Source organism: Rhipicephalus microplus, chromosome 6 (genome assembly GCF_043290135.1).
Source record: "Rhipicephalus microplus isolate Deutch F79 chromosome 6, USDA_Rmic, whole genome shotgun sequence".
NCBI lineage: Eukaryota > Metazoa > Arthropoda > Arachnida > Ixodida > Ixodidae > Rhipicephalus > Rhipicephalus microplus.
In genome coordinates, this window is record NC_134705.1 from 125,718,921 (window position 1) to 125,741,976 (window position 23,056).

Consider the following 23,056-nt stretch of genomic DNA (forward strand, 5'->3'; position numbering starts at 1 on the left):
ATATCCATCCATCCATCCATCCTTGAAAACATCTCTAGATGGCGGTTGTAGTTTTCGTATAGTTGACAGAGAGACAGACACATGGATGAACGTGGCCAGCGGACAGACGGACGATTCGCAATTTACCGATAAAATTCTTCTAAGTTTCACCCCACTCATCATCATTCACTCCATGGATATGCTGTGATTTTTTTTTTGCATGGTTCCCCAAGAAGCTGTAGTAAAAATGCCCTCACATGTGACCTACCATGCAGGTCCTCTTAAAACTGGTCGAAGCGAACGGCATGCACGTTTCTATAACAAAGGCGCGTTAGACGGTTTTACGTTGGTCATCTGCAGATGGTCTGCGCAGGCAGCAATGGCAAGCTTCATTCGCATAGCTGTTGCGGACGCTCGAATAAGACTGTCCGCCACTGACGTGGTGAAACACGCACAAGCGCATGCAGGAACAGTGGTGGTAGCGTCGGTGCCATTAGAGAAGGGTGTAACAGCGCCACCTGGATTTTCGTGCGCCGTATAGTACGCCTAAACACTCTTATTTGCTCCGCTAGGATATTGATTCTAGTTCACTTCAAGTGAAGTGACAGAGGCGCGTTTGAGAGGTTGAGAGCACATATATGGCATAACTATGTTCAGTATAGATGGATGCCATGAGCGACGCTGACACTCAGGGTACAAGGTCGGAATCTGGGGAGGGGGGGTATGTTGAGGCGTTGACAAAAATTCACTTCTGCGATTGAAAACACGTTGAATGGGACGGCCTCTTAGAATAGACGCGTTGAAGGAACTAATAGTAGATGCCACGGTCATGACGAATTACTGATTTTCGCCAGGAATGACATGAAAGGACATTGGTAGTTTTAAAATGCGCATTTTTTAAAGTAGACAAACTATGTGATGATGACTCAGTGGATAGCGTGCCCGGCATCTGTTCTCGCAGACCCAGTAGTCATGGGTTCGACTCCTGTTGACTCAACCTTTTTGCTTTGTCTTCTGACCATGCATATTATGTCGACATCCTTTTGGTGACCGAAATACGTAAACAAAGACTTGGTTGATTGTGGCATAAAAACTTTCGTGTTAGCACTTTTCAAAACATTTGGTCTGGCTACCTTACGACGCTTCGGATACTGTAGCCACCGGGCGTTGTGTTAATGCCTTTACCGAATTGCACTTCGCCTGTTGGAGCGCGCCAATTGGGACGGCCGCGTAGAAACAATGCGTTGAAGAACTAGTCGAAGAGGTTATGGTCATGGGAAAATTATTCTCTTGACCCTAAACACTGCTCAACTACAGTCTTAGATTATAAGGTACATTTGTAAAGCTTCCAGAGCATGTTGCCAATGCATAGGGGGTATAGTGTTCCCGGCCTCTGTGTTCCCAGTCTGAAACGTCGTGGGTTCTACTGCCATTGAAGGAGCTTTCTTTTTCTTTGCTCTCAGCTTGTGCGCGATTTGTCGACGTCATTTTTGTGATGGAAATACATCACGAAAATGGTCTAGCCCGGCATAAAACACTTTCGCGCTAAAACTTCGATGCCCTCGTATGTGAGTCCAGTGTGGCTGGGTCCTAATATAAACGGTGTCTGAATGTGTCGGAGCTTCGGCCCTCCTGGCTCAAATATTTTTTGTCCCCATTATTCGTTCATTCCCAATGATATATTTTATTTATATGAATTGATAGAAATGAAGAAAAAATGCAATTGTTTTTATAATTTTTCTACGTGAAGAAAACGCAGACATGTGGCAACATATGCTCCAGGTAACTTTGTAGCGTCTCGGTTCACTATCGCATATATTGGGCAGGCTGATGGATTATCAATAGGAGTTGCATGACGGTGACACACTATTTCCTCTTTATTAACCATTATACAAAACTATGTGCGCAGATCATACACCTGAAAAATAATAAGCTCCACTGACCCCATTCGTCACTTTTGATGGACGCAGTCACTTTCGCAAAAAAAAAAACAACACAGCAGCGAGACAGTGTCCTTGAAAAGCACTAATACTAACAATAAAACGAAATTCTTACTTGCTGTTCTCAGAGTTGATTCTCTGTAATCGACACCTGGAAGGAATTGTGTTGTAACATGAAAAGTAAGCACACGGTAAGACACTTTTTTTTTAAATTATCGTTACATTGCACAACTGATAATGTGTGTTCTCTAGGCAGATCTAGGTTGATTTCTCATGATTTAGCAGAAAAAATATTATGCATGAAAGAAAGACTTGTTCAATCAATCAATCTATCAAACTTTATTTCAGGAATGCATACATTTACATGAATAAAATTCTACAGTACAGAGGAGGTCCCGAAGTTAGAAAACTGTCGGGGGGACCTCCGTTAGAGAATAAGTCAAGTGCGATAACAATGAGCAAGCAGTGAAAAACACTTTGTACGAATTAAACAAAGAATGGTTAAAATTTCATAACAAGGCAAGAAAAGTTCTGTGTAACAGCAAGTGTTATAGTGAGTAAAAGAAATACTAAAATTAGGAGTAAGGCTCGACGGCAGAGTTTAGCAAACACGTTTTGTGATTAGGTACTCTTTAAACATTTTGCGAAACGAATGGAATGTGGAACATAACTTTATTTCAAGTGGTATGTTGTTCCATACGGATACACCTGTAAATTTAAGAGTTAGTTTTCCATAATTGCTACGCACTTTAGGGAGAAGGAAATTGTGACAGGCTGAAAACCTGGTGTTATTAGTATTGACAAGATGTTGTGTGGATAGCCCTGAAACACATAGACCATGATAAATGAGGCGGTACATCAATATAGCTAATTTTAGAGTGAATAAAAGATTAATTGGAAGCACGGAAGAATAAATAAAGAGTGGCGTAGAAGGCGATTGAAATGGAGCGAAGGCGATCACACGTAGTGCCCGTTTCTGAAGATGTAGAAGGGGCTCCAGGTGACTGGCATATGTATTACCCCAGGATGAAATGCAATAGGAAAGATGGCTATGAATGTATGCATAGTATAATAATAAAATAAGGCGTGACTGAAAATAAGGGCGGGCTTTATTGAGAACATGAATAACAAAAGAAGCTTTTTTTAAATATTGAGAGTACATGATAGTTATATTTCAAATGCTTGTCTAGTATTACGCCTAAGAACTTTACATGATCCGATACGGAAATAATATGGTTGTTAAGAGATACGGAAACTGGTGAGGGAAATGTGTTCTGTGCGGATGAAAACACCACAAATGTAGTTTTAGAGGGATTCATATAAAGATGATTGTTAACACACCATTGATAAATATTACAGAGATCGGAGTTTAAGCTACTTTCAAGTTCAGCAGTTGTTTTCTGGGTTGTAAAAATAGTAGTATCATCGGCGTAAAGAAGACAGTTAGTATGGTTAAGGGAACTAGGTAGGTCGTTAATAAAAAGTAGGAATAGAAGAGGGCCTAGAGAAGAGGGCCTAAGCACAGAAAGCTCAAAGATCCGTGTCGTCTTGCTGTTCATGTCACAAAACTTGTTCAAATAGCTTCCCCACAGTTCTAATATATATAACACTGTGTAAATGCAATGAATTGCAACAAAAATAGGTTGTTTAGCAAAAATTTGTTAACGATTCAGTGTATTCGGTACCTCTTCAATTCTTCACATATATTCGATGAGAATGCTCGGTTAAAGATAACCAATAAACTAGCATATTCACAGCCTGACATACAATTCGTACTGGAATGAGAATTTAAATTGCTTCGCGTTAGTATGAAGGACGTACGGAGCTGGATGGCCTTGTTTCTCTTATTCTTGCTTTTATTCGTTGGTTTCGTGTCTTCTCTGCCTTTATTTTTATTTTTGTCTACTTTCCTTTATATTTTATGTCGTCCTTTCTCAACATACAATACTTCTTTCTCGTTTCTGTTTTTTATGCACTTTTTCTACGTTTCGCTTACTTCTTTTTGCTATATCAACTCCTTCTGTTCATATGTTTCTCTCTCTCACTTCTTACGCCTTCATTTCTCTTGCTACCTTTTTTCTACATTTCTCATTTTTATGCTGCGCTTTATTTTCTTCCTTCTCCCTTACCCTTCTCTACATATAAACATCTCTCCTCCTCACTCACAGTTGTATTTCACACAGACTTGTAATACTGCACAATAAAATAATTTGTTTTCCCCGCTAACATGCTTTTATAAACAAGTGGTTAAGGCTATCGCCTTCATATCGTTGTTACTTTGGTTGTCATGCCGCCTCGTCACATTTTCTTTTCGCCAGGAAATCTTTCTCTTTCCATCGTTCTATAGCCCAGCCGCGATGATCTAGTGGCTAAGGTACTCGGCTGCTGACCCGCAGGTTGCGGGATCGAATCCCGGTGGCGGCGAATTCATTTTAGATGGAGGCGAAAATGCTGTAGGCCTGTGTGCTCAAATTTGTGCTCACGCAAAATATTCACAAGTGGCCGACACAAACGCTACATATAAATCAATCAATCAAATAAATCAAATCAATCTCACGTTCTCTCTTTTCGACTCGCTCTCTGCACATTATCTAAGGCCCATCTGCTTCATGGGATCCCTCACCAGACTAAGTGATGCAGCCGGGTAGTGCAGCCGGGCACTCGTGTTTGGGGAGTGAAGGAAAAGATGAAGAGGATGAAGAAAGCGTTCGCCGGCCGATAATTGTGTTGTATGCACAAGATATACAGCGGTCATTCATGATTATGAATATTTCCTCAAACTATTCATGAGCTCCAATATAAGAATTGTCGCACCGAAGAAATGCGGATGAATTGTCAGCTGCTTGGGCGCACTTGTATATCAGATCTCTTTCGTTCTCAAATCTAAAAAAAAACAAGGCCGCGAACCACATAAGCCTAAATTTGAATTAAGAGCACATTTGATGTAGAAAATAAACTGGCACTGAAAATGTTGTCTAGGTAACAACTCAGGAGAATATACAAACCATATTCTATGATAAATATTCCTTTTTGTGTAATTCTGATTACACAAGACTTTAAACTTCTTCGTAAACACCCTTTCGCAACCTTTCGCAAGTACTTTCAAATAATTGTGGACTAAAAACTTCGTCTTGTTGCCCTCAGCCTGGCTCCAAACATGGCAGTTTGGGCAATTAGATCCCATGCGATTGCCATATAATATTTTAATTGTAGTTCAAAAATACTTGTTGCATTCCCTTGAAGTATATTACATAAGCAATATTGTTGATGCATGTAAAGATCACTCGACAAGGCTTCTCGTTGGTGCAGTGGGTAAAAATTTAAAGCATTACTATGTAATCATGCACATATATGAAAGACGTAACAATACGAAAATTATAAAATTGAGGCATATGTTATTATACTCAATTGGTTAAACCAGCTGGCTTATTTATTAATATTTTGTTCATTTTTAGAGGAATGGTAGTGTGTTTGTTTAGAGAAAGTGAGCCACGATTGAAGTACTCGGTACTTTAGTATGGACGAGCATAAAGTCGTCCCGTGAGCCTCACACTTGACAGACAACAGTTTGTGCTTAGAAAAATTGGTTAACCAATCATAGTACTCGGTACTCTACTATGGGTGAGCTGAAAGCCGTTTCTTGGGCCTACCACTTTTAGACCGAGACAAGTATATAGAAAAAAGTATGTAACGATTTTAAGTATTTCTTACTCAACTATAGGAGAGCAGCAAGCCATCCCAGAGGGCGCCTTTTGGTTTTTTACGTGTAGCAAGATTAGTAGTTTTTAAACAACGTAGGGCATATCCTGAAATTATACGCCACCATACTAGCTAACAGCTACCCTAAAAGGGCACGAGCTTATGTCAAACATTTTGTTCATTCGTAATTTTTCGCACCAAGATAGCTGCTGAACAGTTGTGCGCGTGAAGTTTGAAAAACTGCGCAATACGTACTTTTGTTTTGGCCGCAAGATTGTGGAGCATCCAAGTCTGGGAGAGACAAAAACAAGAATTCACATTCTGTTCAACTAATCATCTTTGTTAGCTTTATTCCTGACTAAGTGGCATAACTTCTGGCGTCATCGGAATTTCATATGTTTAAAAAAACAAACTGTTTGCTCTGCTAGGGAATCTGCAGAGACGACCTTTTAACGTGACTTAAATAAATGCTTACTACTGTCCATACTCATTTCTTTTGTAACATCTAGGAATGTGCAACAATTGTTGCCAAACTGATTTTTCCCTCCAAGTGGATGCTTCAATAAAGCAGTGTATATGTTGCCTCTTATCGATATTGCATCGCTGTAGGTCCCTGAATTTATTACTTGTGAGATATGCTTTCACAAAATCAGTGAATATAAAATTACCCATTCGTCTTCATTCCTAAGCACCTAATAATTTCGTGTGTTTGGCGCTCTTACCGGTGAGCTTGTGAGATTTCAGACAACAGTGAGTTAGTTGTGAAGAGAAATTTGAAACTGACAGTTAGAGGCCCATCAAGTGCTAGTACATGATTGAGTGTCCACGCATTCTGATTGAATCAGTTCTCACCTGATGTGTTGAAGGAACAAATATGATTTATTTGTGATTATCACGCACCAGAAGACAGCTTACAATAGAAACTGTTGTATAAATGAGTTTTGCACAAGAATCATGTGTTCATTCGGCACCACTGGTGCAGCGCATTTCACCAGCTAGTGTGGTTATGCATGTACAAATTTACTAAACTTTCACGTGTTTTGCTTGTATGCTATTTAAGCCACCCATATGCAGGTACCTATGTCCACTAAATGTCCAGTTTCAATAGTAAACAATCAGTTCCTGCGCGCGTCGAACACATATTCGTTGCCCCACGCTTTTTACAATTTTTCTTTTTCATTCTCTCAGTCTACGAAGTGATAACTAACTGCATAGCTGGCACGCGTGCAAAGGCTCAAAGAAGTTATCACTGATGTTTTGCCTTAACCATGCAGCTTTCGCACGCAGCAATTATGTAAGCAAATGCGAGAAAGAATCAATGCACGTATTGTTGTCACTGTCTATGAGATTCTATGCCCTTTATCAACAGGAATAAGGTTTAAAAACTTTTTCACGGATCCTGGTCGTCCAGAGGGCCCGCGCGAGGGCGGTTAGGTTTAACCTAACCATTTCAAGTAGGCCTAGCTGACCATCCTCGAGTGGGCCTAGCTGGCCGTCCCCAGGTGGGCCTAAATGACCATCTCCGAGCGGGCCTAGCTGACCATTCTCGAGTGGGGCTAGCCAGGTGGCGCTGAGTTAACTCGCATATACTGTGGACCCAATAAAGTTGTTTCACGCACTCACAGACCCTTTATTTTATTTTAGGGAAGTGTTAGCTTTGTTTTGGGTGTATTGGTACCTGTGAACAAGTTCGTCAGTCTTAAGTTCATTCAAAGGCTTTGAATCCTATAGGTAGGAGCGTTGCGGAGAGGAGGCCATATGTCATTGTACCTTAAGTGACGCGAATGGAATAAATGTAGACACAATTCCAATTCAAGAACCCTTGTTGTATCGATGAAGTGGGAAGCTGGGGAGTTCCAAGAGGTTACTTTATGAATGTTTATTGAGATATCTCAGAGCACTGCAGCCCCAAGAGAAATGGCAGTGACAGGCACCAGCTTAAAATATTTTGTCGTTACCATTGTGAATCACAACTGTACAAGAAGATCCTTATTTTGCTGATACGGTACTCTAATGTATCTTCTAATCATTCCATAATTTGGGCAGTATGCGGTATCTTTGTTTAGTGCTAGTGGAACGTATTTTTTTCCTTATGCAGGTCCCTTCGACCGCTATATTTCGGCAATACATAAGGATACTTTAAGCAGTTAATGGATACCAGCTAATAGACAGTTTAATACAGTCGGAGTATTGGTGGTATCCGTATCGACGCGTAAATGATAGAAGACGACCAGGTTGTTCTCGCTACATTAAAATACGAAAAAAAACATGTGCACAGAGGAAGCAACACTGTTGAAGAGAAGCTGTAAACTCAATAGTAATACTCACCAACATGTTTGTCTGCGTCACTGTTGTGGTGACGAGTAGGTTGACGGTATCGCTACACCACATCGTAATTAGCATAAATTGCTACAACGTGCTGGTGCAGTGCTGGTTCGAAGTGGTGCGACGCAATACTCACATCTGCTGGTGACGGCAGTATCAAGCGAAGCACAGCGGACAAACACATAGTTACATGTATTCACACAGTTTGGTAAAATGCTAACTAGTGCTAGTGGAGTGCTGGTGCAATGCTGATAGTTTCATTCGGTTAAGCTCACAAAAGAGCAGTCCTTTTATATTAACAAAATATCCTAATACATAATATATAACTGAAGACTGAAATAAAAGCATATAAATGTACTTCTTTTCTGTGTGCCACACAGTCCTTAAACGTATATTTCATGAGCATTCCCAAGAACACTGAAAAACGTCACAATTATCTGCAGGTAAATTTTGCCAACCAAAACTGACCACAAGGCAAGTGTGGGCGAGGCCCCTAAAGCTTTCACTTCTTTCCTTACGTGACATTCACATTCCCTTCACTATGACTCTTGGCCAACACTGCCAGAAAAAGAGGGAGTTGCCAAAACAAAATTTTCATTACACGAAAATTCAAAAGGCAGACAAGAGTACAAAGCAATCGAGGGGCACATGTCAACACATAAATAAATATTCAAATAAATGAAAAAGGAAACTATGTGACTGCTTAAGCCTGTTTGATGAGCCGTCCTCACAAAGCATATCTTCGCGGGCGAAGTACTACAACATGTCAACTACAGTAGTCAAGCCTGGATAGTTTCCCGTCATCGTGAGATTATCATGGCGCTCTTAGAGCGAGAAAAAGAAGGTAAAAAAAGTGGCAAATAAAGAGGGATCGTCCATGTTCGACGAAGTACTCTCACGTTTCTGCGTTGCGCAAAAAGAGTTGGGCATCATGAGGAACGGGAACATCCGGATGTCTACGTCAACTGTGACACAAATAACTGCATGTCAACGCAAGCATTTGTTGCCGCGGCTCACCTAAATTTACTGCTAGTACCATTACCCGGAAGCGAAGTGCATATGCCCGATTTGAAAGAGGAAGAGCGGGGGTTTGCACTACCGATACGGAAAATGCCTTCTGAATGCCGAAAGGCTTTCTTGAAAGCTGTACCCCACAAGATTCTTCCTTGTTGTACATTAGTTCCTTTCGGAGTTTTCTTCTAAATCTGTTTAATGAAGTTCTCTGGTTTATCTCTACCTTTGTAGTCTATAACTAAGAGCATTGAGACACAAAAGCTGGCTAGAGACATTAAACTGATTTTGTGGCTTAGGTACACTTCAACATAAAAAAATAGATGAACATAAGTCACTGGTGGTGACATGCAGCACTCTTGTTCCAGAAAACGCCGATAGCTGGAGTCCTCAGCTTATTCCATTTTCCAAAAGCAGGGGTGGCTCGTGAACAGCAGTCCAACAATCAGCTTTTTCGGGACAGTTCTGGTGACGATCTAATTGGTCATAGCTTAAGCGGGAAAATAAGAGACATCATAGGCATATCCGCGGTTTCCTAAAATATATTATTTGGCATCAGCATTTTGTTAAGAACAAACAACAGCAAGATAAGCTGTTTTCTGCCGGCCATCACTGTTTTGTGAAAAAGAATGGGCTTATTAATCTAGTCAATGGCGCGTTCGGCGACAGCAGCTCTGCATGTCGCGATTTTGGTGCTGAAGTCAAGTGATACTTGTGCTTATAATAATTCGTGGCTACTGCACGTGTGCTGGAGTGTTTTTGTTTTTTTGCGGGAGGAAGCTTAATTTCTACTGTTGTTTTATTTTTAGGCAATGTTGCTTAAGAGTCATTTTCAGCGTGCAAGAAAGTACAGCAAAACAAGCATGATAAAGGATAGCGTGGTCTCTGAAAAGAAAAAAAATGAATGTACGCATTTTGTTCAGTAAAGCGTAAGGGATTCGCTACCCAAATGTCAGCATTGAATATTGTGATTTAGTAAGTGAACCGGATTTCGTCATTCTCAGTATAGATGCTGGTGAAAATATTCCTCGGCGTTATAAAAACAGCAAGCCAGTATACTGACATTGTCCTTGCTGCAAATTATGTAGTAAACTCTATTTTTTTTTACACTTGCGTATGTTTGGCCATCGCCGCATGTTCATTTTACGTCGACTTCCACTTGAAAACTTGTCCTGTACAACACAGCAATAAATATCAAGAGAACAACGCTAACAAGAATGATAACAACAAATATCTTTGCGTACTCATGAACTACTGTTTCGCAATACTCTAAACATCCACCCTACACCGAAATTAATTTCTGTAAAAGACCCGCAGTTTGGCGCGTCGATTCCTAGCCACGGCTTCCGCAATGCTTGATTTTCGCGTATCAATAAGTGGGCGCACATCGAACTAGACGAAATTATCAGTGCCCTTCATTTCAGCATTCCTTATATTCGTATCGTTGTTTTGTGATGTTAAACCTAAAGAAACATATTTACTTCCGGTATTCATTTATTTATTTATTTAATCATATCTTCAATTATTTATTACATACTGCAGACCCTTAGGTTCAAGAAGGTGGGTCGTTTCAAGAGAACATAATTAGTACAATATGTGGTATAAAAATTGTTTGGGGTGAGTGTTTTATGCACTCATAGTGAACACAAGGAGTGATATAGGAAAATATTTCGTAATAACGCATGTACCTGACCAAAGAAAGAAATACACCACAAATGTATACTTAACATGTTTTGAAATAGAAGCAAAAATAAATATATACTAAATTCAAAACAATAAACACAATATTTTCACTGCTCAAGCCAAAAAAATAATGAGTATACATATGTATAAAATAAGAACAGCATATACAAAAAGAAAACAAAAAGAAAAAGAAGAAGAAAAACTCTCAATCATTTTCCCGAGGGTGATCATGGTTAGGTGCGAATGCATTGGGTGATGATATGTGGGGCAATAAAGTTAAAATCCGTTAGCATTCGCCAGTGAATTCACGTAAACTCTCCCATGTTATCCCATTGCGATTCCCAGGAACCATTAGACCCTCTCGGGAAATCTTGGTGAGTTTGCGCGTATATGTGAGAGTAAATTCGTACTATAATGATGTTTATGTCCGCGGCCTACTTCGCCCGCTTGCGCTCGGCATCACGGGCCCTTCACCGCGCTGCCTTGTCTCCAACCGGCACGACATCTTCAACGACGCGTGCAATGCTCGCATTCGATTGCGTTCTACTCGTTGTTGGCGGTATCGCAGTCGAGGATGATGTCTGCGATGGATCCATGCCTATATGACGACTTGCCGATCATGAGCAAGTCATGGCTGCGCGGGGCGCGCGCCGGCACGAAGCAGAGGGCGGAGAGCGCGCAATCACGTGGTGTGTGACGTCACAGCGTCGTTGCTACAGACGCTCCTCTCCGCTCCTCGCGCCGTTGCTAGGGGAGAGAAGGAGGCGTCCCGCGGACGGCGGATTCAGGGTCGCTTACAAAGTGCATTCGCACTTAAAAGGAAAAGAAAAGAAAGAAAAACGCTGTAATAAAAGACGTAACCCTGGATTTGCAAGAACGTAAAAAAAGAACAAAACTGCTATCGCTGTCGTCCTAAAATTCCCGCAGCGTATTCCCATCACCAATTTTCTTGACGTCTGCTAGGTCCTACTTAGTTCCGAATCGGTCAAGGTAAATTAGATTATCCTCTGAAGGCGAATCAAAATACCAACTTTTATTTATTTTTTGTTGCGGGAATTTTTATAACACTCGGAAATACGCTTTTATAATCGTAACGTCAGGCGAGGAGATGTCACCACGAAAGTTAAGCGCAATATTTTGACCACAATTTACTCGCCTTTTAACAAACCTTTGATGGTGACATTTACGACATTCGATTTCTCCGAGAATGATTTATCAGTACAATTCAACTATTAGTTACATTTCAGTGTTCCTTAGACTCTATTCTTGACATAATTGAGCTCACTGCTATAGAGGGTTTATATAAAAAATGTTTTTTCAAGGACTTCAAAGCTATTCAGAAGGTGGAAACCACCCGCACGTTTCAGCGTGCGTGCTATATATGGAGCTATTTTCTGTCCACACTTTTAATTTTGCAGGTCCATCATCCAACGTAAACTTCCTTTGTTGTTACGGTGTTTTAAAGGCCCAACTTATATAACTTTTAGGGGCGAAGCTCTTTAAAGCGGCACCAGTCTGTCCCTCGTCGTAGTCGTTGTGCGTAACCAGTCTTACGATTTGACCTGCAAGGTGGTGCCGGTGGGAGATTTCTCCTGTGCGTTGTTGAACAATAAAAAGTTCGCTGCGTGCGCGTTAGCTAAAGACGGAATTCTCCTGTCTCTCATTCCCAATTAGCAGCCATTGACATATACATTGAGCACTATCTGACAAGAAATGGTTGTAACGTTATACACGCTGAGCGTAACCTCCTTGGTTTTAAAAAGATTTAGCGAGCGTTGGGCCGCAGTGCCATCAATACAGTGTACTAGTATATACCATGAACTCGAGGTGGTTAAAGGTGGGAAGTGGACCCGAAGCGCAAGCCGTAAGAAAGTGTGCGTGTGCTACCTCTCGTTTAGTCGTTGGAATGTCCGCTGGATGGCGGTGCTTCTATATGGGGAATATATGATGAAAAGATGCGAGATGGTGGTACTTGGAGTGTTGAATAGATGGACGAACGAACACCTAGACAGATGCATGGATGGACGCATGAACAGACGCAGGGGCGGCTGCATAGAAGAACGCAGGGACGGACGCACGAACAGACGCACGCACGGACGGGCTGATGGACGCATGGACGGTCACACTGACGTAGGCATGGACGGACGGAAGCAAGAACGAAGGGACGGACGGATGCTTCGCCCCACTCTTCATCATTAACCCCATGGATATGCTGCCATTTTTTACAGTTGATGTGGATGCACATAGAAAGGTTCAAGGTTTTCTTAAGTACAATGTGATATATGTTCTGCAAGATACGTATTCAGTTTAATTACGCACCTCAGTCCTTGCTATAACGTGCTAAGGTCTTTAGGGTACTCAAACTTGTAAAGAACGTAACGCACTATTAGGAAGACATGATGTAAAGAGGGCCAGTAATACGATTCAGCCAGAATTCGCAATATTTCACGTTCGTAACGACTACTTACTACAAACCCTTCACTGCCGATAATAATTCAATGTTCAGCGTAACGCTTGCAGAACATCCACAGGTACAAACGACTACATAAAATTGTCCGTCATGGAGGACTAGTCGGTGAATACGGTGGTCGGCTGCGGACCCGAACATCCCAATATCGATGCCGGCCGCGGCGATCGCATTTCAGTTGAGAGAAAATGGTAGGGCCGCGTACTGTGCATCTCAGTGCCTGTTAAGGAACACCAGATGGATCCACTTTAACGTCCTATATTGCAATTAGATGGTTTTGGGACGTCAAACTCCTGGTATCGCTATTATTATTATAGAATTATATCATGAAGACTGCCGTTTCCCGCTATTATCAAACATGCATCAAATGCACATCTCAAACGTGCCCCACTTAAAGGTAGAAATTGTTGGCCTGTTCAAAGAGCCTAATGTCTAATTAACTAAGATGACATCTTTTTACCGGCGGTAAAATGAAGCCGACGCTGCAAGACTTGCCCCATGAAGCAATAAATATGACAAGGCATTGAATTGCGTACGCGAATGTTCCAAGCATTATTTGGTCTTCAATGGCTGTAACTAGTCATGTGAGTGTGAAGCAGCCACTGCTTCTCTTGCGCGGCTATAAACGGCAGCCAAATCCGTACATCATCTTGGGCTCCTGAGGACTAGGAATAAGAACGTGCCGTACGTGACGGTCGTTGGGAGTAGAGTACGTGACTACTTGCTTGAGTGCACCCTATTTCATCTTGTTTTCTTTTCTTTTTTTGGTATGTTTTTCAGTATATATGTAAGTCGCCTTTGGTTGTTTTCTTTTGGTCTTAAGATTTTGCAGTTCATGTGTGGCGAGCTCTTTCTGACGTCAATGCGGCGTTCTGCAATAAGGCGTTTCTTTATGACGTCCACCATCGCAATTGCTGGAGCACGACGACTACTTCCATGACCGTAGTTGCTTGTCCCAGCGAAGTTTCGTCCAGACGTATACGTTTTCTCAAAAAGGCACCGTAAGTATTGCTCCTCACCGACCAGATGAGAATGTAATTCCATAACAAGAGAATGACCGCTTGAGATATTTAAAATGATGCCCCTATGCTCGTAGAACGTCACGTTTTCTGTGATTACTGCTGTAATCCGGACAAGTGAATTTGCGTAACCTCCTGATGTCTGATATTCTGTATTGGTACCTCACTGCAAGCGAATATCAACTTCTAGGTAAAAACTAGTGCGTGGTGCTACTTAGTGTTGTACAGAAGTGTTAAATGCGAAGCATTTTTTAGCGAACTTCAACGACTTTCAGCGCATCTATCTATCTATCTATCTATCTATCTATCTATCTATCTATCTATCTATCTATCTATCTATCTATCTATCTATCTATCTATCTATCTATCTATCTATCTATCTATCTATCTATCTATCTATCTATCTATCTATCTATCTATCTATCTATCTATCTATTTATCTATCTATCTATCTATCTATTTATCTATCTAGCTATCTAGCCCCTTACGTTTCGTTGCTCTTGTAGTCACCCTCTTAACTTCGGTTGAACCAAAATTAGCATGGGAGAGTAAGATGGTTTGATGAATATGACTTGCTGGTGAAGACATGAATAGTATATTAATGTCGTCGCGTACGTCGTCAAATAGTTCACGCCCAAAAGTGGCACATACCCACAGGCGAGTATGTCACAGGTCATCGACACTTAGTATCTACCCAGGAATGATGATAACACACATGGGCAATTTTAGCGTGCGAGCGTTAATACCCTACATCGGTAGCGTCGACCCAACGAATGCGAAAAATGTCAGCGTCCCTGCTGGAATCGAACCCAGGCATTCTGCGTTACAATGAAGCCTTTAACCACAGAGCTACGCAAGGTCTCGGAACTACTTTTCAAACAGACGCTTAGCTTCGTGAAATGTGAATAATGGTTGAAGTCCTGCCTATACCAAAATGTTTAAACATTATATATGTAGTCATTTGATACAGCTGTCACGTCGGGTTAACGTAAATTGTGGTTAGCTGCCATGCGCTGACGTTGATTTATATAGCAGTGTCTAGGGCCAGCATCCTCGCGAGCATCAGCGCTTCATATCAGCTTCTGGTGAAGGAAGTGTTTCTTTAGAAGAACGCTTGTTTCAGAGCTCTAATTCATTTTAGTGAAATCATCGGTCTTTTGAGGTGCCTCGCCTCTCCGTCTTGCGGTGATGGACATGGAGCGTGCCAGAGGCCCGCCTGGTCACAGGTCCTCACACCCGTCAGCCACAAGGAAGCGAGCTGGCTCTCCCAGTGACACTGAGGACACCGATCTCTATTCTATGTCGGAAGACGACACATCCGATGGCAGCTTTATTCCTGTCCGGGGTAAGAGGGCAAAGAGAAGGACGGCGAATACAGCAAAATCAGCTCCTGCAAGCACAGCGACTGTGCATTCAAGGCCTGCGCGCTGGCCCCACGTCATCATCTTCATGCCCGAAGATCTATCAAGCAACCTACGGCTCCTGAACAGGCAAGCCCTTTCGGTTGCTCTCGAATGTGCGGTGCCACATCAAATTAAGGACGTACGAGTAAACCCAAGGAAGAACATTCTCGCCATAGACGTGCACGATGTGAGTGCGCTAGGACAGCTGCAGCAAATGACTGAGCTAGGTGGCATTAAAATGCGCCCCTTTATCCCGATGGATGACAAATAAATTGCCGGTGTAATTTGTGACATCGACACTGCCATTCCTAATGCTGACTTGTCTACCCTCGTCAAGCCTGCAAACGAGGGAACTGTCATTACGCAAGTGCGGCGCCTTGGAAATACGCGCTGCGTAAAAGTGTTTTTCAAGGGAGATTGCATACCGTCCCACGTTAAAGTTGGACATTTTCGACATCCGGTTCGACCATTCCTCCAAAAGCCACTTCAATGTCATCAGTGCTTCAGGCTAGGACACGTCAAGGGCGTATGTCCCAACTTACGACTGTGTCCCCGCTGCGCTGAATCTCATGCTGAAGAGGCCTGTCGGGCGACTACTCTGAAGTGCGCCAACTGCAGTGGTCCTCATGCTGCCTCGTCGAAAGACTGTCCTCGAATCCAAAAGGAGCGCGCGGTTCTCAGACAAATGGCCCGAGACAACTCAACACACAGGGAGGCAGCCGAAGTAGTCCGGCGTCGGCGTCGGCGTCGGCATCATCGAAAGTCTTCAAAGAAGACACATTCCCGAGACGCTCCTTCCCACTCTTTAGCGGTTCCATCCAGTAGCGCCGCGAAAGGGCCCACCACTTCTACGAAAGAAACAGAGAAGCCTCCTTCTCTGGAGGAATGGCCCACGCTCCCGACGCCCTCTTCTGCCAAGGAACCTCTGCAGGTTGTGGCCACACAAGAGCCGTCTCCAACCATGGAAGATTTGCCTAAAACTGATCGTCAAGTGATCTTGGTGCTGCGTTCCCTTATAGAAGCCATCCGAGCGATATTAGTCGACATGAAGACACCATCTGCTCGAAGCGCACTTGGACTATTGGACGCCCTAAGCCCAGTGCTTGAATCTCTCAACTAGGAAGATGGCTACTCACACCTCAACATTTCTTAAAGAAGTCAAGGCTGCATCCGTCATCCAATGGAACGCCAGAGGACTAAAATCACGCCTTTCAGATTTTCGTCAGTTTGTGTTTACCAACGTGTTTCTAATTATCGTCATTTGTGAACCCAATTTGTCGAAACCAATAAGACTATCGGGGTACGAAGCTGTCATGCCTTCAATGAACGGTGCGTGCAGCAAAATCATCGTCTTTGTTCGTCGTGAACTGACCTATGTTGTGCAAACAATTGCACCTCACGATGACAACCAGTATGTCTGCATCACTGTGAAAAAGAACCAACTCATGTTTACTCTCATAGGCGTTAATATATCGCCGTCAAGTAATCTCGATTTCAGGAGATTAGCGGATATTTTGAGATCTTGTCCTGCACCATGGGTCCTCATAGGTGATTTCAATGCGCACAATCACGCATGGGGAAGTACGCGGACAAATGCAAGAGGACGCAGGTTAGCAAACATCGCCTACAACTATGGCCTTACTCTCTTGAACGACGGCAGCCCCACTTTTCTACGAGGGGTGACATACGGCAGCTGTCTCGACCTTGCTTTTGTCTCCAACTCCCTCGCGAGATACGTCAAGTGGTTTCCAGATGTTGAGACACGAGGAAGTGATCACATTCCAATCTACCTTAACATCAAAGGCTTGTCTAGTTATGGTCCACGGACGACCATTCGAGCAGTCCAATGGACCAACTTCAAATCTGACATGGAAGATGCTTGCAGCGATGGCCTACGATCTGGGTTAGAGGAAACAATTAAGAGCACAATGCAAAACGCCACTCGCACGGTGACGATATCTTCCACACAAAACGACTTTGATATAGAGTTGGAGCGACTCCGAGCACTGCGACGCCGGGCGGAGCGTCGGTATCGGCGTACAAAATCAATTCACGATCTTAGGGCAGCGAGGAGGATGCAAAAGAAGATTCGGCGTCGCATGGATAGATTAGCGTCGGAACGATGGACAACGTTTTGCCAGTCACTAGACCCTCGCAAGCCACTCTCACACATTTGGAAAACGGTGCAAGGTCTGCGTCACCCTACGGAACAGCGCTTTCCATTCAAAGTGCTCGCGCTATTTCAAAGGAGGCAAGACATCAATGTCGCAGAAGATTTCTGTGCGCAGATCGCCAACCAAGCCACTCGTCCAGATTCTCCAGTGAGAGGTGACGTCCCCCGTTCCCGTGACTACCACATGGACCTCCTTTTTACAATGGAGGAGCTCGAGGCGGCACTAGCTCTCTGCAGGCGTTCAACTTCTCCGGGCCGAGATGGTATTCCGTACCGAGCCTTGTGCAACCTTGGGGAAGGTGCAAGGAGAGAACTGTTGAGCCTCTACAACATTTCGTGGCAGGATGGCAATGTTCCTGATGACTGGAAAGTAAGCCGCTTGTTACCCATCTTGAAGCAGGGCAAATCCCCACTCGAACTAACCTCATACCGCCTAATAGCACTGGCCAGCTGCGTAGGGAAGATAATGGAACGGATGATACTAGGCCGCCTGGAGTGGTATCTTGAATACTACAAGATTTATCCGAATTCAATGGCTGGTTTCCGACGCGACCACTCTTCTATTGACAATGTCGTTGATCTAGTTTCGTACGTTCAGCACGAAAGATCCCGTAAGCGACTATCTGCAGCTTTGTTTCTAGATGTGAAAGGTGCTTATGATAATGTACTACATGAAGCCATTTTGGGTGCTCTTGCGGTGGTTGGCCTTGGTGCTCGAGTCTTTCGGTGGATTTTGAGTTACCTGGCTGCAAGATCATTCTTTGTGTTAACAGAATATGGCCCAACTACGCGACGCTATACTTCCAGGGGTGTTCCTCAAGGCGGAGTTCTTAGCCCGACGCTATTCAATCTTGCACTAATTGGCCTTGCTGAATACTTGCCAAGCACCATTAAAATATCAATATACGCACACGACATCTGTGTCTGGACATCGGCAGTCACATGTCCTCAGATACGTTGCCGGCTTCAAAAAGCAGCAATTATGATTGCCAACTACTTGTTCAAACAAGGTCTCAGCATATCACCAGAAAAATGCGCGCTGGTGGCTTTCACTCGCAAAGCAATGACCCCTTATGACATCTCAATCTGCGGGCAACCGATTTCTTACGCCAAAACCCACCGGTTTCTGGGCATCATTATTGATAGGGACCTCTGTTGGAGTCCGCATGTGACTTATATGAAGAAGCGCCTGACCGCTATTTCTCAACTGTTCAAGTTCCTGGCAGGAAAGACGTGGGGGATGTCAGTAGATGCAATGATGGAGCTCTACAGGGCCCTGTTTCTCGGTTTCCTCAGATATAGCTTGCCTGTGCTTAGCAATACCTGCAAGACCAATGTTCGTGTTTTACAGGCAGTACAAGCCCAAGCGCTGAGAGTGTGCCTCGGTCTGCCCAGATGTACGTCAACAGAAGCAACAATTGCAATTGCTGGTGACTATCCGATACAAACTCACATTGTTGTAGAAGTCCTGAGAACGCACATCCGACACTTCGCACGTGCCCCCGGCCATCACCTTGTACTGTTGCCTTCAGAGAGGCGCCAAGCACCGTTCGCCAAAATTATCGTGAAATACAACGATAAACTTCCCTCGGGCTTCACTCATGCATCTAAACCATCCATACCACCTTTGTGTCTTATTCGACCCACAGTGCATCTTAGTGTACCAGGGATCCGGAGGAAATCTGAGTTTTCGTCGCCCGTGCTGAAACAACTGTCTCTTCTTCTTTTGCACGAGAAATATTCAGACAGCATACATGTATACACCGATGGTTCCACGAACCACCAGTGTTCGTCAGGAGCAGTAGTTATCTCAGCAAGAGATGTTAGCATCAGCTTTAGGACTGACCACTCCACGGCATCTACAGCAGCGGAACTAGCTGCTTTGCGCGCTGCACTTTGTGTGGTCAATCGGGAACCACCGCAACAATGGTCGATTTTCAGCGACTCAAGGGCTGCCCTACAATCTGTGCTCTCAGCACTGCGTCGCGGCCCGTACGAACAGCTTGTTTTCGAAATTCGATGCCTTCTCCACACTTTACTCGAGAAAGGGCATCATGTGACGCTTCAATGGCTGCCAAGTCATTGCGGCATCATAGGGAACGAACATGCCGATACTGCCGCGCGGGCAGCCCTTGAAGGAACACGAAAAGAAGCCATACCACTTTCGAGGACTGATGCTGCCAGTAATCTTCGACGACTTGCGGGTGAGATCACGTTTTCACTATGGTGCCCACCAAGCATCGATACGAATCGTCAACACCACCTGTCCTCTTTGATGGCTCTCCGCATGCCCACTGGACTCGACCGAAGAGAAGCCACCTTACCTCATCGCGTATGGCTAGGAGTGGCATTTACAAAATCTTACTCCTTTGTCATAGGAATGGCCGACAACGCTCTCTGCGATGCCTGTCATTGCGAAGAGACGCTACACCACATCCTGTGTGACTGTCCATTGTATGAAATCCAGAGACAGTCACTGGCGTCTGCTTTTGCGCGCATCGACAACAGCCAAATGTCTGTGGACACTATTCTGTCAAGTGCCCGAGAGAAGACACTGCAACAGAAGGCGATGAAAGCTCTGTTGAAATTCCTACGCGACACCGACTTGAACAAGCGACTGTCACAGCAATGTCGCACACCGCGAAAGACAAGACTGGACTATGACTGAGTGTGCGCGCATGTGCTGCCGAATGTGCTGTTTCTATCTTCCCTCTCTGCTCTCTTTCATCTCCCCCATCCCTCTCCCATGCGCAGGGTAGCAAACCGGCTGCCTATAGGCTGGTTAACCTCCTTGCCTTTCTTTACCCTCTATTTTCTTTCCTTCCCTGGTGATGCTAATACGCATGTTCTAGTTGGCATCGTTGCGCAAGTCCAAACAACTGGTTATATATACATCTGCAACGCTTCAACTTGTGCCTGTGCATGCAACATTTACATTGATTGATTTATATGTGGAGTTTTTTCTCTGAAAACCACCATATGATTATAAGAGATGCCAACATCTAATTTTACATATATTAACGTCATTTCGAGGCCTCTTGTTTAATAAACAGTTTCAACACGGTCGCGTTCCTTGCGCATCCTTCGCATAACGTTGATGCCCAGGTACGTGGGATCGGCCGCATTTTTTAAAAGTATTATCACTTAAAACAAAGAAACTTGTACTTTTTATTGATTTACTTTTGTCAGGACTCATAAGCACCTTGAAATAGACTTCTCTTTGAAACGTAGAATAAATGAAAAATGCGACACCTATGTGGGAGCTACCTCTTTCTATTTCTGACCGGCAATTACAGCCAAGCTCCCCTCACGCCGCACGACGAAATGAGCTCGACCCCAAGCTGCTTTGGATGTGAAATGGAATTAGGCTGGCAATAAGGCTCACTGGTACTGATCGATTATGTAATGTGTCAAATTAACGTACAGAATATGAGAGAAAACAAAAGAAAAAGCAAGTGCACACTGCCAGCTGAAGTTAAAGTATAGAGCAACGATTTCAATCACATGGCGGGAAATATATTATTGACGAATTGTTAAAAAAAATTTAGGTAGCTTGGCAGCAGTAAGGCCATTCCTGAAGAAACTGTAGAGTTGGCTAGCGTTCATTGATTGTCTTTGGTCTTCTCTGTTTCTTACTGTATTTCTGTGTTTTCTCGTTTACTTTTTTAAATCACTTTTTCTCTCTGTCTTGAGTTCTTTTAACTGCATCGTTTCTTCCATTTCTTCTTTTCTTTCTCTTTTTATTTTTAGGTTGCTTCCACTATTTGTTCCATGTTATGCTGCAACTGCTCCGCCAAGCGACAACGCCATATGACAGCTCAAGCTCCAGAATAACTTCTCACATAAACCGAAATGTTTGTCAGCACCCAACGGCGGGTGCCTTTTTCACATAAACAGAAAGAAATGAATCTGATAAAAAGACCCCCATTGTGGGCCGCAAACATCAATTTCTCTTCTTTTACGGTTCTTCAATGACTGTTGTTTTCTACCATGACTGTTTCTGACCAGGCAGATTTCTGTAGAACCATGCATTTCAATTATACACCTGTAAAACAACATCCCTTGACGAAATCAGCGCCTATATATGATCTGAAATACACTTCACAGTGGTATATCATGCATCTAAAAGGACAAATTATCGTCTCGTGAAGAACAAACTGGAAAAAATGCGGTGTCTTCGAACAATCTCAAAGTTACCACCCAACATTGCCAAAAACGTTGGAAGTTCAAAGGAAGATGGATGCCGAAGGGATGAGAAATGATGGAACATGAAAAGCCACAAAAAATTTTGATTAAATCCTGAGATTTTCTTTCCGAAACCATGACAAGGTCGCGAGAGAAGCCGTAGTGCCTGCATTCGGCAATTTGAACCACCTGGTGTTCTTTCAGGAGAACTGATAACGCACAGTACACGGGCCTCAAGCATATCGCCTCCATCAAAACGTGGCCGCTTGCAACCGAGATCGAACCATTGAACTGCGTGTCGGCCGTTGAGCTCTGTAACCCCTACACCATGACGAAGAAGTGTCGCTGGAGTCAACTTCTCGACAAGATTTGGACTTGTCTTCGTTGTAGCACCTATTCAGTAAAATCATATACACCCTGCTCACACTTCACAGCCTCAGAAATGAAGAATGAGAACAAAAGCAAGCATATGCGCGAAGAAGCGGTAAAAAGAGAAGAAATGCATGAAAATAAAGAGGTCAGGGAGACAAATTCAAAGTTAGGGTCGAAGAAAAAAGGGGAAGGAACAAAAAGTCACAGGGTCCCAAACCTCATGTTAAGGCGAATTAGCAGCAAAAGCAAAACGGGCAAGTCATTCATACTATCGCAAAGGCAATTCTGTGCACACTACCGCCAAATATTTGTCGTCGCCGTATTGTGCCGTGTATATATATATATATATATATATATATATATATATATATATATATATATATATATATATATATGTGTGTGTGTGTATATATACGTATGCAAATATTGTGCATGACATCGACGCCGGCGGTGGCGGCGAAATCCAGCCGAGAGTGTCCATATAATTGCCATCGCATGAAAAGCTTGTTCTTGTTCACCTATTAACTATGGTGGATGCCCACTTCAGGCATAATTCCTCATCGTCGTCAGGCACTGCATGAAAACGTGGCCCAACATTCCTTGCAAGTGTTCAGCCGATACTGCACTTCTCAAAAGAATGACAAAAATAGCATAGTGAATGCCGAACTACTACCCGAAAATGTTTATCATTGATGCCCCTAGAGGATATCAAGTAAGTGCGCTTGCCGAAGCTACCCAATGACTGTTCGGAAACGGCTCGGAAAAGCCGCTCTTCTAGCTATCGCTTTGTCTGCGCTGTT

At 43.4% G+C, this 23,056-nt stretch overlaps 2 protein-coding genes across 8 annotated transcripts in view; one reads left to right on the forward strand and one right to left on the reverse strand.

The window, feature by feature from the left end:
- LOC142765477 (uncharacterized) overlaps window positions 1–22,550 on the reverse strand; it is a 124,171-nt gene extending 101,621 nt beyond the window's left edge. For all 3 annotated transcript variants that reach the window (XR_012884277.1, XM_075866517.1, XM_075866518.1), the window contains exons 1-2: window positions 5,874–22,550; window positions 2,035–2,070 (exon numbers count right to left, since the gene is read on the reverse strand). The gene's annotated coding sequence lies outside the window, so the exon portion shown is untranslated. The remainder of the gene's footprint in view (window positions 1–2,034; window positions 2,071–5,873) is intronic.
- LOC142765481 (uncharacterized) overlaps window positions 1–23,056 on the forward strand; it is an 887,742-nt gene that overhangs the window by 103,138 nt on the left and 761,548 nt on the right. The gene's annotated exons all lie outside the window — the stretch shown is intronic.